We start from the raw sequence: 15056 nt of genomic DNA on the forward strand, positions 1-15056 counted from the left end.
CACTTTAGAGCTTTCATGCTGCTCCCGTCCAGTGCTAGGAACCATTTGTTTAGTTTTGAATTTTGACAATGAGACCATTGTGGGATTGACATGCCCCTTTCTTTTGGCTCTGAAGACAGGCTAGGCCATTTCTGGTCTAGGCGGAGCCTGGTCAGCTTGTCCTGAACTAGGATAAGCACGTTGGAGATGGCTCGTGACACCACAAAGACAATGAGCTTGCTCATCACCCCTGCCCCCCACCCGCCCAAAGCTAAGGGGTTTATACTTTGCTGGCGAAACCTCACAAACAAATGCAGAAAATCCCACCTCATCTCTGTTTCCCTGGAAACTCAGAGTTCCTTGAGAAATTACAATGGAGCCAAGGTGTTATTCTCCTGGTCTGCTCCCCACCCTCCAGCCGCTGATCGGGTGTCGCAGGTTATGGCGCATTCAGAAAACAGGAGAAGCAGGGGTGAGGGTCTCCCCTTAGCTGGTCCTCCTCTGGGAGTGCTCACCAGATGTCCTTGCTCTCTGCTCTCACTTGCCTTCCCCTCACTGATCCCTTCCTTCCCCTCCCCGCCCTCGGTGCTTTTCCTTACGTGAGACCTTCCAGTCCTGCTATTTGTCATGCCTTCTCTCGGCTGGCTGAGCCCATGCTTTTGGCAATGTTTTGTCCCCCGGCGTCTTTCCATAAATGCCAAGATAGATTTCTAAGGAACGCAGTCCTCCCGGGACAATCTGGCTGGAACCTGCCGGGCCAGCTCTGATTGGTTCTGACTGTGAGTTATTGCCCGGGGAAGCAAAGTTTGGTCTAATTCTAGCTTGTCAGGGTCACTTAGGGAAGGAAAAGAAACCCATTCTTTAAACTGAAGGATTTCCTCTCTCACCCCCACTTGACGCCGGGCTGCCCTGGGGTGCGAGGCTTTCTTGGGGCAGAATCGGGCTGGAGCTTGGGGCTTCTCCCGAGAGAGAGCCTCTAGATGCAAGCTATTGGGAATGAAGACAGATGGGCTCCTAGTTCCTGTGTTATCATGTCTAGTGATGAACCACTTTCCTGATCTGGGCCTGAGGTCCCTGTGGGGCTGGAGATGGTCATTTCTTTACCCTCCCTTTGCTCTGAACTCCTAGAGAGTTCTCGCCACCCCTTTCTTCCATATATTAAAAAAAACCTTTTTATTGGAGACTACTTGATTTACAATGTTGCGTTAATTTCAGGTGTATAGCAAAGTGATTCAGCTATGCCTCTATGCATATCTATTCATTTTTTAAGATTCTTTTCCCATATAGGTCATTATGGAGTATTGAGCAGAGTTCCCTGTGCTATAAGTAGGTCCTTGTGAGTTATTCTGGTGCTCGTCCCTAAGAAGGAGATGAAAACCTATCAGTGAGCACCTTGGAAAGGTTTTCCAGAATGAGTGACTGCTTCTTTCAGAACAAGAAAGAAAAAGAGGCAGACACCTCAACACTGGTACCTCACCTTGGCTATCCATACTGATCTCACCTTGGCCATCAGCATTAGCCGTCGGGGGCCTAGCCCTGGTGGAATTTATGACAATTAAAAAAAATTATTTTATTGAAGTATAGTTGATTTACAATGTGTTAATTTCTACTGTACAGCAAAGTGATTCAGTTATACATATATAGACATCCTTTTTCATATTCTTTTTCATCATGGTTTATCTATGACCTTTTTTTTTTTTTTTTTTTTTGAGCACAGCTCTGACCTCATCCTTGTTGCTATGGAGAGGGTTTTCCTTTCGTCTGTCACGCGCCCGGCAAACACTCTTTGCCCGGCCCTAGAAAATGTCTTGGAGCCTTAAGTGGCCTTCATCACAGGTGCAGGGAATGCAGACAGACTCTGTCTCTTTGGCGAGAGCGAAACCAACATCTCCAAGGAGCCTGCAGCCGAGCTGTCTACGGCACTGCTATTTTTGACATGCTTGCTTGCTCCCAGGACTTGACAACCGCTGTCTCCAGGAGACAGACAAACCCCGCTCTTGGCAGCAGACATTTTGCTTTGGAAAAAAAATATAGGAAGACAGTCCTGCAGCTGGGAGGGACCAGGGCCGTGTCTTACTGCTCCTCCAGGAGGCTGGCACCTGGCCAGTGGGGTGGTGGGTCTGAAGCTGGGGTGGCACCCCCATCTGGGAATCCATCCTGCCCCATGGGAGTAGTCCTAACAGGAGTGAGAATGGAATCTTTCATTTAAGAAAGCATCTCAGTTCAGTGCTTTCAGACATCATGTCTTATAACAGAGGTTAGGAGCCCGGACTCTGGAGCCAGTTGTCTGGGTTCAGATCCCACCTCTGCTGCTCACCGGCTTGGTGATGTAAACCAAGTTCTGGAACCTTCTGTGCCTCAGTTTCCTTCTCTATGAAATGGGGGCATAATGGGGCCAATCTCACAGGGCTGTTTCAAAGATTAGATGAGTTAATGTGAGCACCTTGTTTATATAACACCAAGTAATACCATGTACACGGTGTGGTGTAAGCAAGCACAACACAGAGGTTGATATCAATGCTGTTATCCCTCAACAACCAAATGCAATGGGAATGCTAGGCATTGTTTTCCTCTTTGGCAGAGAAGACAGTTGAGGTTCAGTGGGCAAGTTCAAGGGCACCTGGCTACCGAGTGGTCCACTGCCCTCAGGGGAGACGTGATGAGCAGAACCCAGGAAAAGTCCAATGGATATTCAGCAAGAAGAGAGAATGAACTGTGGTTCCTGAATGTGCACATAGCTTTTTCTTTTGCCATGTCTCCAAGCATCCCTAGTTCCCCAACCAGGGATCAAACCTGCTCCTCCTGCATTGCAAGCACGAAGTCTTAACCACTGGATCACCAGGGAAGTCCTAAGTTTTGGTTTTTTTTTTTTTAAATTTTTGGCCTCACTGTGCAGTTTGCAGGATCCCAGTTCTCTGACCAGGGATTGAAACTGAGCCCCCTGCATTGCCAGGCAGATTCTTAACCACTGGACCACCAGGGAAGTCCCCGATAGGCTTTTAGTTACTTGCCAGTTTGTCTTTTTGCCTGAAAATCCACAGGCTTCCTATGCTCTTTTCCTTCTGGGGCTCCGAAGGAACAGAACTGCTCATGCATCCTTCTAGAGGGTCTTTCCTCACCCCATCACTGTTCTCCTCCCCTCGTGCGTTAGCAGCCTGGGAGGGTGGGGGTGGCTCTCTTCTAGAGCCTTCCTCGCACACTTCCTTTGAATCCTCTTCTTTGGGACAAATGCAGGGTCTCACAGGTGACCCTCGGGACAGAACCCATAAGCTGGACCCTGGCTCAGAGTTTTCATCTACGGTTCTACCGGCTTTCAAAATCCCACTTCCCTGGTCCTCACCCTCAGCGTCCTTTTTTGTCCCACCGTGTCCTTTCCCCTTTGCAGCGGGGTACCTGCTGACATTCCCTGGTTGTTTCCCCACTCTTTTTTCCTCCTTTCAGAGGCTTCCCCGGCGGTGCTAGTGGTAAAGAATCTGCCTGCCAGTGCTGGAGATGCAGGAGACATGGGTTCGATCCCTGGGTCGGGGAGATCCCCTGGAGAAGGGCAGGGCTTCCCACGCCAGTATTCTTGTCCGGAGAATCCCATGGACAGAGGAGCCTGGCGGGTCACAGTCCATGGGGGTCACAAAGAGTCGGACACTATGGAGTGTCTAAGCAACTTCCTCCTTTCAGCGGGTACAGGAGACCCTGGCGTCAAAAGAAGCTGCTCCCCCAACTGCTTTGGTTTTCTGGGCTGCTTCCACTGTGACTGAGGACAGCTGCTGGCTCGGGGGTCTCCGTTCGGGGCCAACAGCTGTACACATCCGTAGCTCATTCCTGAGGCCCCCGCAGTGTCCCGTGGGGGACTTGGCCGCAGGCAGGAAATGGGACTGCCCTCCCCATCCTGCATTCAGACCTTCCCGGCTTGCTTGCTTTCAGAGTCAGAGAACGTAGGTCTGAAGCATCTGAAGCATCTGTCGGCTGCACCTTGTTTAAATCTCTCCATGCTTCCATTTACCATCTGCAAAATAAGGAAGCGAATTCCACTCACCCCACCTGGTGGTTGCAAGGTTGCAAGCGAAAGCATTTCCCAGGCCACACACTCTCAGGAGAGTTGGCTCCCCGCTCTGCCAGGCAGCCGAGGGGGCTTCAGTGACACTTATCAGCCACCCGCAGTGACCAGCCGCCTGCACCTCAAAGAAAGGGCGTCCCAGTTGACTGCAGTTTCGTTCTCTGAAACCAACATTGAAACGAAATACGGCATAAAAAATAGACTCAGGATAGCAACTTTTAAGCTAGAAGGCTCTTTTCCTAAAGGATTCATTGCAGAATCTCTTTAAATAAATTGTGTGTAAGACATGATTTAATGTATAGAAATTAAAAGATGCTTGCTCTTTGGAAGAAAACCTGTGACAAACCTAGACAGTGTATTAAAGAGCAGAGATATCACCTTGCCAACAAAGGTCCTCATAGTCAAAGCCATGGTTTTTCCGGTAGTCATGTATGGATGTGAGAATCGGACCATAAAGAAGGCTGAGCACCAAAGAATGGTTGCTTTTGAACTGTAGTGCTGGAGAAGACTCTTGAGAGTCCTTTGGACAGGAAGGTGATCAAAGCAGCCAATCCTAACGGAGATCAACCCTGAATATTCAATGGAAGGACTGATGCTGAAGCTGAAGCTCCAATCCTTTGGCCACCTGATGGGAAGAGCAAACTCAGTGGAAAAGACCCTGATGATGGGAAAGACTGAGGGCAGGAGGAGAAGGGAGTGACAGAGGATGAGATGGCTGAATGGCGTCACCCATTCAACGGACATGAGTTTGAGCAAACTCGGAGATAGTGAAGGACAGAGAAGCCTGGTGTGCTGCAGTCCACCGGGTCACAAAGGGTCAGACATGGCTTAGTGACTGAGCAAACAACAAGAATCACAGGACCAGAGTCAGACAGAGTGAAGTTTCCGGAGGCCGTGGTAGCTGAGTCATAAATCAGACAGACACTCATCGGCTGCTTTAAGGCAATTTGGCATCCCTGGGAAGAGAGAAAAGTCTGGTGTGCTTGGGAAAAATCGTGTTGCCTGTGAGGTTTGCTCTCTGCTGTAGGGGATGTGTCAGGCTTTTCAGGAGCTACATACGTTTGTGTGTGGTGAGCCCAGGTGCTCATTCACCCCTAGACCTCAGGCAGTTGCCCTCTACTCATCTGGAAGGGTTTTCATTTTCTGTTTTATTTTGCTTTTTAAAATATTTTTTTTTTTTGGATGTAGACCATTTTTAAAGTCTTTGCTGAATTTGTTATAATATTGCTTCTGCTTCATGTTTTGGTATTTTGCCTTCATGGCATATGAGATCTTAGTTCCCTGACCATGGATTGAACACACGCCCTGCTGCACTGGAAGGTGAAATCTCAACCACTGAACTACTAGGAAGTCCCGGTCTGAAGTCTGGGAGTGAATGAGAACCTGGGCTCCCCACGTACACACTTTTTATTTTACTTTCAGTTCAGTTCAGTCACTCTGTGTCTGACTCTTTGCAACCCCATGGACTGCAGTACGCCAGGCTTCCCTGTCCATCACGAATTCCTGGAGCTTGCTCTAATTCATGTCCATCGAGTTGGTGGTGCCATCCAACTATCTCATCCTCTGTCACTCCCTTCTCCTCCTGCCCTCAGTTTTCCCAGCATCAAGGTCTTTTCCAATGAGTCAATTCTTTGCATCAGGTGGCCAAAGGATTGGAGTTTCAGCTTCAGCATCAATCCTTGCAATGAATATTCAGGACTGATTTCCTTTAGGATGGACTGGTTGGATCTCCTTTCAGTCCAAGGGACTCTCAAGAGTCTTCTCCAACACCACAGTTCAAAAGCATCAATTCTTTGGCACTCAGCTTTCTTTATAGTCCAACACTCACATCCATACGTGACTACTGGAAAAACCATAGCTTTAACCAGACGGACCTTTGTCGGCAAAGTAATGTCTCTGCTATGCTGTCTAGGTTGGTCATAGCTTTTCGTCCAAAGAGCAAGTGTCTTTTAATTTCATGGCTTCAGTCACCATCTGCAGTGATTTTGGAGCCCCCCAAAATAAAGTCTCTCACTGTTTCCATTGTTTCCCCATCTGTTGTGCCATGAAGTGATGGGACCAGATGCCACGATCTTTGTTTTTTGAATGTTGAGTTTTAAGCCAGCTATTTTACTCTCCTCTTTCACTTTCATCATGAAGCTCTTTAGTTCTTTGTCTTCTGCCATAAGGATGGTGTCATCTGCATATCTGAGGTTACTGATATTTCTCCCAGCAATCTTGATTCCAGCTTGTGCCTCTTCCAGCCTGGGATTTCACATGATGTACTCTGCATAGAAGTTAAATAAGCAGGGTGACAGTATACAGCCTTGATGTACTCCTTTCCCAATTTGGAACCAGTCTGTTGTTCCATGTTCAGTTCTGTTGCTTCTTAACCTGCATACAGATTTCTCAGGAGGCAGGTAAGATGGTCTGATGTTCCCATCTCTAAGAATTTTCCATAGTTGTGATCCACACAGTCAAAGGCTTTGGCGTAGTCAATAAAGCAGAAGTACATGTTTTTCTGGAACTCTCTTGCTTTTTGATGATCCAGTGAATGTTGGCAATTTGATCTCTGGTTCTGCCTTTTCTAAATCCAGCTTGAACATCTGGAAGTTCACGGTTTACGTACTGTTGAAGCCTGACTTGGAGAATTTTAAGCATTACTTTATTAGCATGTGAGATGAGTGCAATTGTGCAGTAGTTTGAGCATTCTTTGGCACTGCCTTTCTTAGGGATTGGAATGAAAACTGACCTTTTCCTGTCCTGTGGTCACTGCTGAGTTTTCCAAAATTTCTGGCATATTGAGTGCAGCACTGTCACAGCATCATCTTTCAGGATTTGAAATAGCTCAACTGGGATTTCATCATCTCCACTAGCTTTGTTCTTAGTGATGCTTCCTAAGGCCCACTTGACTTTGTATTCCAGGATGTCTGGCTCTAGGTGAGTGATCACACCATCATGGTTATCTGGGTCATGAAGATCTTTTTTGTATTTTACTTTACTCTTTATTTTTTCTTTCTGCGTCTGCACTGCCCTGGTACATGGTTTTACATATGTGCAGAGTTCCAAACATCTATCACAAAGTGCCTCACCTGAGATTTCACAGCTACTCCTGACCACATGTCCTAAATCAGAGATGATGGGACACCAAGAAATACTGGACACGACAGTTACGTCTCAGTAAAGGTGGAAAGGATAGAAAAAATAAAACAGAAGAAATGTTGGAAGCGTTCGCATGCAGACTTGAATTTTTGTTTTCTTCTGAAAAACAATAGGTCTGGTCTCTTGGACTTGTGTTTCAGCTTTCTAACATTGGTCAGAAGCACTGAACACAGCCGGTGCTTCAGAAGGGCAGAGTGATCCTTTAAAAAAAATTATTTATTATTTACTTGGCGGCACTGAGTCTTAGTTATGGTGCATGGGATCCTCAGTTGCAGCATGCAGGGTCTTGAGTTGAGGCACGTGGGATCTGGTTCCCTGACCAGGGGTTGAACCCAGGCCCCCTGCGTTGGGAGTGTGGAGTCTCAGTCCCTGGACCACAAGGGAGGCCCCTGCTGTCCATGGAGGCCCTGTGCCTGTAGTGTGGGCTTCTCATGGGAGGAGGCCCCTCCCTACATGTTCATTGCACCCCGCGCTCGGACATCAGAGACTGAACCAGGGTGCCCCGGCCTCCTCCATCTGGTGACCTGTGGACGCTAGCTTGTGTGGGCGCTCTTGGAAGCCTTCCTGTGGGATCGTGTTGGACTGAGTCACAGCGGACTGTTGGATGGGGGTGGGAGGAGGGTGGTTATCAGACACAGGCAGTGCGAGGGAGCGGAGGTGAGGGCTGGCAGCTGGGGAGCAGACAGTCACAACTCCAGACGAGTGGTGTGGTTGCAGAGGAGCCGGGACCTCCCGGCACGCACTGTACAAATATAACACCCTGGGGCTCTCTGCCATCACCCTTGTGGAGGTTCTCGGCACCCAGTGTTAGAATTGTTGCAATGTTAGTCGCTCAGTCATGTCTGATTCTTTGTGACTCCATGGACTGTAGCCCACCAGGCTCCTCTGTCCATGGAATTCTCTAGGCCAGAATACTGGAGTGGGTAGCTATTTCCTTCCCCAGGGAATCTTCCCTACTTAGGGATCGAACCCAGGTCTCCTGTGTTGCAGGCAGATTCTTTACCATCTGAGCCATCAGGGAAGCCTAGAATTATTTCAATTTGGGGAAATTGGTCCCAAATTGAATGTTAGACCATTCAATTTGGGGAAAAATGAACACCCTAAGTTACATGCTCTGTTCAGTTACGTGGGCAGGGAGACAGGCGGGTGTGAGGCAATAAAGGATTTCCATCTAAAATGACTAGAAGGAGAAAAAGGCAAACTGTGGTGTTGGGATATTTCCCATTTGAGGATGACCTCTTGCATCTCTGATGTCAGATAACTAGGTGTCCCCCATGCCTGCTGGCTGGGAGTGGGAGAGAATTGAGAGAGGGCATTCCTAAAGTGGGACCGTATGGCTTTCCTGGGTCATCACTGACTCTCAGCCTGGGCTCTGTATTTGTAGGCTGTCTGGGACATCATGACCCCGCTGTCAGCCCCAGACCCCTTCTTGTCCTTCTGAGATTATTCTCAGTGACTTTCGGCTCCCAGGGGAACTCTTGTGCTTGTGAGATTTACTGGCCGAAAGTTAAATCATTGTAGAATTGGATCCATGTCCAACATATCGCCTTGGGAGGCAGATAAGAAAGTCTCCCTTTTTCCAGTGCTTTACGGGTAATTTCATTGCGATATTTCAGGGCTAGAATTCAAATGGAAAGTCTCAAAAGCAATTTGAGCTGCAATCAGCTCAAAATCCTCCCGGATTCCAAGAGAGGTGAGGTCATCCCTTACCAGGGACAGCTTTCACTGCAGAAAACCTAAGTTGAACAGATTTCTATAACCCTTCCTTCCATTCCCCCTAAAATATCTGCTGTTTCCAGGAGTGTGGAAAGAATGAAATCAGGTTGGACTTAAAGGAAATCCATCATGGGCCTTCCATCCTAATGCTTCTCTGCCTCACTTTTTCCAATAGGTGCACTTCTAAAAAGTTGCTGTTTTTGTAGTGTGGGTGTGTGTGCGTGCGTGTGTATAAAAATAATAGATTCACTTTCTGTCAGAGGTGTTTTCAATAGTAGGGAACCTTTTCACATTTAAAAAATCACAATATAGCTAAACTTACATGAGGATACCTGGTCTATAGAAAAAGGAACCTTGCCTTGTTCGTGGCACACTTCCTATGAATACCATCCTAATTTCCTTTCTCCAATGGTGGATAAAGGAATACTCTCATATTAGATTTGAGAAAGAAAGAGCCTCTCTATCTGTTGGCAGAAGGAGGGGATATTTTTCAAAATGCATCTTCAAAAATGGGAACTTGAAGTGACTCTTACCATTTTCATGTCTTTCTTACTGCATTTTGACTCTAGGTGCCGAATCTGCCAGCATTCCGACGTGTGCGAGTTCGGTCACTCAGTCTTGTCCGACTCTTTGTGACCCCATGGACTGTAGCCCGCCAGGCCCCTGGTGGGTTGCCATTTCCTCCTCCAGGGAACCTTCCTGATTCAGGCAGCGAACCCACATCTCTTGGGTATCCTGCATTGGCAGGCGGATTCTTTACCACTGTGCCACCTGGCAGTATTGCGTTTTCCATCCCTGTGGCCGTGTCAGAGAAGGCAGGGTGGGAGATTTGAGGACACAGTTCTGAGCCCCTAGTTTCTCTGTAAGCCGAGTCGGGAGAGGCGATCCCAGCCAACCTAGGAGTTGGCGCGCAGTGCTGCCACCCTCTGGCTCTGCCGCTGTGTGGCCTTGGGGGTGTTGGGAACCTCTCTGAGCCTTTTCTTCCCTGTAAAAACATCCCTCATGGCGGCCAGTGGGATGTAATGAGGCAGAGCTGACCCAGGTATGTCACACGGCCTGGCAAGCATCTAGTACATCCAATACAGCAGTATTATTGCCATGGTTTCTCTTTTCTTTCCCTGGTTCAGTGGGCTGTTGAGGCTTCAATTGGTAAGTGTCTGAAAACTGTCCAACCTTTCAGAATGGTGGAAACCACTCGGAGCTCTCATAAATTAGTCTTTTGGGAGATATAAGTATACATAATAGTTTCTCTCGATTTGCAGATTTAGATTTGCTGACCACGATCCAGCTATTCAATCATCAGATTCTTGGCTGTCACAGAGGAGACTCATGGAAAGGGGTTTAATGCCCTTTTTGACTTGAAAACTACTTCCAGGCTAAAAATGCCAGCAGAAGACAGTATCCAAGGAGTCTAGTAAATCCCTTTAAAAAGGACGTAAGCAATGAAGCAACATATCCCTGGGAGAAGTGAGAGCTTCCAGCTCACTTAGGAATTAACTGAGCATGTGAGTAAGTGCGTGGAGACAGATCTGGGGCTCAGCTGGTTACCTGCCTGGCTTCTGGGCCCAGGTAGGGTGCTACCTGGGGTGCCCAGCAGCTCATTGACATCCCTTTCATTATGTGTTTAGGGTCAACGTTCCTTTGAAATTACAACACAAACTGGTGGAAAATATGGTTCAATTTATAGAGAACGTATTTCTTTATACACAGCATTTCAGGAACATGTTTCATTTGCATGGAAGTTGGTTGAACTCACTTAAAGGTAAATATGTAGACAATAAGACAAAATGAAATGGAATAATTGAACAAGAAGAGACTTCCAGAAGTCAGGGAGTCCAGTACTCTGCCTTGCACTTGAGTAAGTTCCTAATTATCCCAGGCCTACTCTTCTTATTTTTAATATTTATTTATTTATTTGGTTGCACTTGGTCTTAGCTGCGGCAGGTGGGATCTGGTTCCTTGACCAGGGATCGAACCCGGGCCCCCTGTATGGGGAGCCCACAGTCTTAGCCACTGGACCACCAGGAAAGTCCCCCAGGCCTCTTCTGGGACTTCCCCAATGAGAATCCGTATCCTACACCCCTTCAAGGACATGTGTTTGGGCCAGGACTTTTTCCTCCTGTGTCAGTTACACATCGCCTGCGGTACTTTAACTTCCTCGTATTTTTGCTTCTGCTGCAGTGTATATTCAGCTGACCGTATTACCTAGAATAGCTCCTTCTGTCAGTTCCTCAAGGTGATCTGCAGAGCACCCGTCCAACATTCCCACGGGAACGGAATCTCTGGGCATGATGCCCGTTTCAGAAATGATGGTCCTAGTGGTTAAGAATCTGCCTTGTGATGCAGGGAATGCAAGTTCGATCCCTGGTCAGAGAACTAAGATTCCGCATACCGAGGGACAGCTAAGCCTGCTACCATGACTACTGAGCCCACATGCTCCAGCACCCCCGAGCAGCAACTGGAGAGTTTGTGGGCCGCAACGAAAGATCCTGCACAAAACAAGGGAGATCCCAATGCTGCAACTAAGACCCCACCCAGCCAAATAAATTAAAAAAAAATAAAAAAGAAAACAAGCATTGCCTCTGAGAGATACAGAAGGCATATGCGCAGAAGACTTAAAGCCTCTGAGAAGTCCTGCAACAAGTCAAGCTATTTCACTTCTCAAGTCAGTGCTGTTCAAAGTATCTTTTTTTAACCGCAGAAGCTCCACCTCTTTTTGGAGGGAACTTCTATTCATGTCCCACAAAAAAAAAAAAAAAAAACACCCTGTAATCTAAGGAATATTAATACATTTTGAGAAGCTCAAAGAGATCTGAAACTCCTGGTGATGGATTTGAGTCCTTGAAACCTCAGCCCTTATATAAAGGTCTTCTCAAATGGATCATTGTGGACCTCCTTAGCAACCCTCTTCAAGTTTTCCACATTCCTCTTAAGTCTGTGCAGAGGCTTACAGAATCAGTGAGTTGATAAAGGCTCTGAATAATGTGAAAGGAGACATTCCCTCCCCTGGTGACCTTTCTCTTAAGTAGAAGTCCTTGAGAAAAGAACTGCAAGCGTTGTTCTTCATTAGAGGTGAAGTTTATGTTCTGCTTTGCTTACAAGTGGCCACACTTCAGATACACTTCGCCAATGGATGGCTGATTTCAGGGTTGCCTTACGATGCTAGCAGTTTGATTTCCATGCACATTGTTAACCAAATCAGAGATTGCACGCATGTGTGCTAAGTCACTTCAGTCGTGCCTGACTCTGTTCGACCCCATGAACTGTAGCCCGCAAGGCTTCTCTGTCCATGGGATTCTCCAGGCAAGAATACTGGAGTGGGTTGTCATTTCCTTCTCCAGGGAATCTTCCCGAACCAGGGATCGAACCCAGGCCTCCTGGATCTCCTGAATTGCAGGCAGATTCTTTACCGCTGAGCCACTGGGGAAGTCCCTTCTATGCTTAGAGACAAAAGGAGAGGATGTGGTTGCTCTTGACCTGCTCTTGCCTTTGTCTCGGCTCCTCTTCTGGACATCCTGGACCGTGAGGAGGAGCTTCTGATAACTGATGCTTTCATCTTTAAATCCACCAAGAGTCAGAACAAGTGGACTGTGGGGAAAGTGGGAATCACATTTAATTCTGGGTCTGTCACTGGCTTGCTGTGATCCTGAGCAAATCTCCTGCTTGGCACTGGGTGGATATTAACTAGCAGTATGATTCTGTCCCAGTGTCTTCATCTGTACAGTGAGGTGGTTGCATTAGACAATTTTTGAGCTTTTGCTGGAAAATTCTGTGGGTACTCAAGCCTATTCATTAAATGTACAGCTGGTTCCCTTGATCTCTTGGCCAACTTTATTGCTTGACTTTTGCCACTAGAGTGATCGTTTAAAGAGAGAGTGGGCGTTAACTTACAATTTCAACTTTACATAGAATCATTCTGTTTCAGAGTTTATCTACTCCAGTCTCTTACAAAGATCAGAACTTAACACTTAAAAAATATACTGAGCAGGTTATAGGGAAGTTTTGAAAGAGGACATAGTTTTTTATGTGATACCAAGTATGATAAATCTCTTCCCCCTGCTTCTCAGTTACTCTCCATCCCTCCTCCCCTCCTTTCTTCTTTTCCTCCCTCCCTCCTTTCCTTCCTTCCTGTTTTCTCAGATTAAGTCTTTCTTAGTCACTGAGTGATTTCCAGATCTTTTAAATCTCAGAGTAGCAAAATAAGCGTTCCTCGGTGTTGTCTCTGTCAGAACCTTGGCTTTCTGCCTGGAAAGACATGGGGTGTGGACGGACGCTTCTATGTTAGGGAGAAGCAGGGAATGCAGACCAGCAGAGATGCTGATCTAGTATCCTCTAGGGTCTCTGGCTCCCCACTTGCAGAGGGAACCTGCAGAAAAGACAAAGCCTAGTAGGTATAGCTCTTTGGTGTCTTCAAAGTAGGAGCTGACTCTTTCTGGGTGACCCCGAGAGTGGGTGTCGGACTGTTTGCGGGATGTTCCCACCGAGCTGTGTAGTTTCTCTGATCGGAAGGTCTGTCCAGCTCTGCCCTTTCAGCTCAGTCCCGGGAGCTGGGGCTGCACTTTGGGACCAGGGTCCCTGTTGAGCTGGCTCCCAGGTCCTGGTGCTTTTTGGTGTTTGTGCATCATCCTTCTCCCATTTTGCCTCGCTTCCTACTGCTGGTGCAGCCTGACAAGCAGCAGAGGTCTGGCCAGAGACAGAGAAAGCCCATGTGGACTCCGAGTGCACGGTTTGAGCAAACGGCTTGAAGTAAACAGTTTTATTTACTGACTTTAAAAGTCATATCTGCTCATTATGGGAAACTAGTGCAATTCAGAAAAGCACAAGGAAGAAAATAAAAGTTCCCACAGTCCCATAACCGGAGACTTTCAGTGTTGGTATTTTGCTGGTTTTTCTTCCAGACTAGCTGTGTCTCTGCATCTCTCTCTGTTGAGACCCATTTTGTATTTCATTGAAAAAAAAAAAGCTCCATATTTTGTCTCTAATTTTCTCATGCAATTATCACATAGATGCACCATCGTTTTGGTAACCTACCGCTTACTGAGGGTCATTCTGGTTGTTTTCTAGCTTTTTGTTCTAAATGATGCTACAGTGGACATTTTCCTCCACAGAAGTGTTCACATTTATGACTCTCTCCTTAGGTTGTGTCCCTCCAAGAGTCAAGTAGCATAGATAAATTGAGCAAATTATTTTCTATACCTCAGCTTCCTCACCGATCATAAAGCAACAACAGAAACAACAGTGATTCAGAGCAGGAGACCCTTCGCCAGCATGGCGGGTGTGGCCACATTTCTAAGAGCTTCGCCTGCAGGGATTTGTTTGCTTTCCCAGCAGCACTGTGAGAATCTCCACCCCAGAGGAGCTGCTGGTCCAAGTTTCACGGTCCAGGCATTCTAGCTGTAGCATCCTTGCTCTTAACTTCCCCGTGAGATGGGGAACAGTCCCCAGGTCTCTATCTGGTCCAAGGTCATCTACATCATTTGTTTCTACACTAGCCATGTTCCCAAGTGACTTGGTTGCGTGATGTGAGTTCTGGCTCCTTAAATCCTTGAATCCTCTTCACCCTGGCATTTGTGTATTTAGTGGGATTGGTGTGTGTGTGTGTGTGTGTGTGTGTGTGTGTGTGTGTGTGTGTGCAGGTACACACACTTATGTAATCTTAGGAATGGAGCAGAGCCAACAGAGAGAGAGTATGGGGCAGAAAAGCCTGGATATCTGTTGACGAAACAATGAAACGTGGTTATTTGGTGTTATTCATTGAGGATAACTCATCTCAGCTTCTATGGCTGGGAAATTGGTCACGTGAGAATTGGACTGTCAGTCCAATGGAGCAGGAATGGGGTGGGAAGTGCTGTCTAATGTGACCCTGTCCCCAAAGCACATGTCTGTATGTATTCCCTGAAGAGGGCATGTCCCCTCCCTGAGTGGCTCTGCCCAGAGCAAGGTGATGCCCGCAGGTGTGACTGTTCATCCTGCAAAGGAGAGGGGATCACAGACTCGTCACAGAATGACGGTCCAGGCTGCCTCATCATGGTGTTCAATGCAGAGACCGCTCGGCCCTCCCAGAAACCCTACCGCAGGAGGTCTGCGAGAAGCCAAGGGTCTGCTTCTCTAAGACGTGTGTGCCATGTGACTGTCTTCAGGAAACCTGAGGAGATCTGAGGTGGTGGAT

At 47.3% G+C, this 15056-nt stretch overlaps 1 protein-coding gene across 7 annotated transcripts in view; it reads left to right on the forward strand.

Annotated features, from left to right (window-relative positions):
* KCNA6 (potassium voltage-gated channel subfamily A member 6) overlaps positions 1 to 15056 on the forward strand; it is a 36058-nt gene that overhangs the window by 6284 nt on the left and 14718 nt on the right. The window contains exon 2 of one of the 7 annotated variants that reach the window (XM_043882053.1): positions 10150 to 10392. The exons of the other annotated variants lie outside the window; for them this stretch is intronic. The gene's annotated coding sequence lies outside the window, so the exon portion shown is untranslated. The remainder of the gene's footprint in view (positions 1 to 10149; positions 10393 to 15056) is intronic. 7 annotated transcript variants of the gene reach the window in all.

The sequence above is a fragment of the Cervus elaphus genome, chromosome 22 (assembly GCF_910594005.1).
Source record: "Cervus elaphus chromosome 22, mCerEla1.1, whole genome shotgun sequence".
Lineage (NCBI taxonomy): Eukaryota > Metazoa > Chordata > Mammalia > Artiodactyla > Cervidae > Cervus > Cervus elaphus.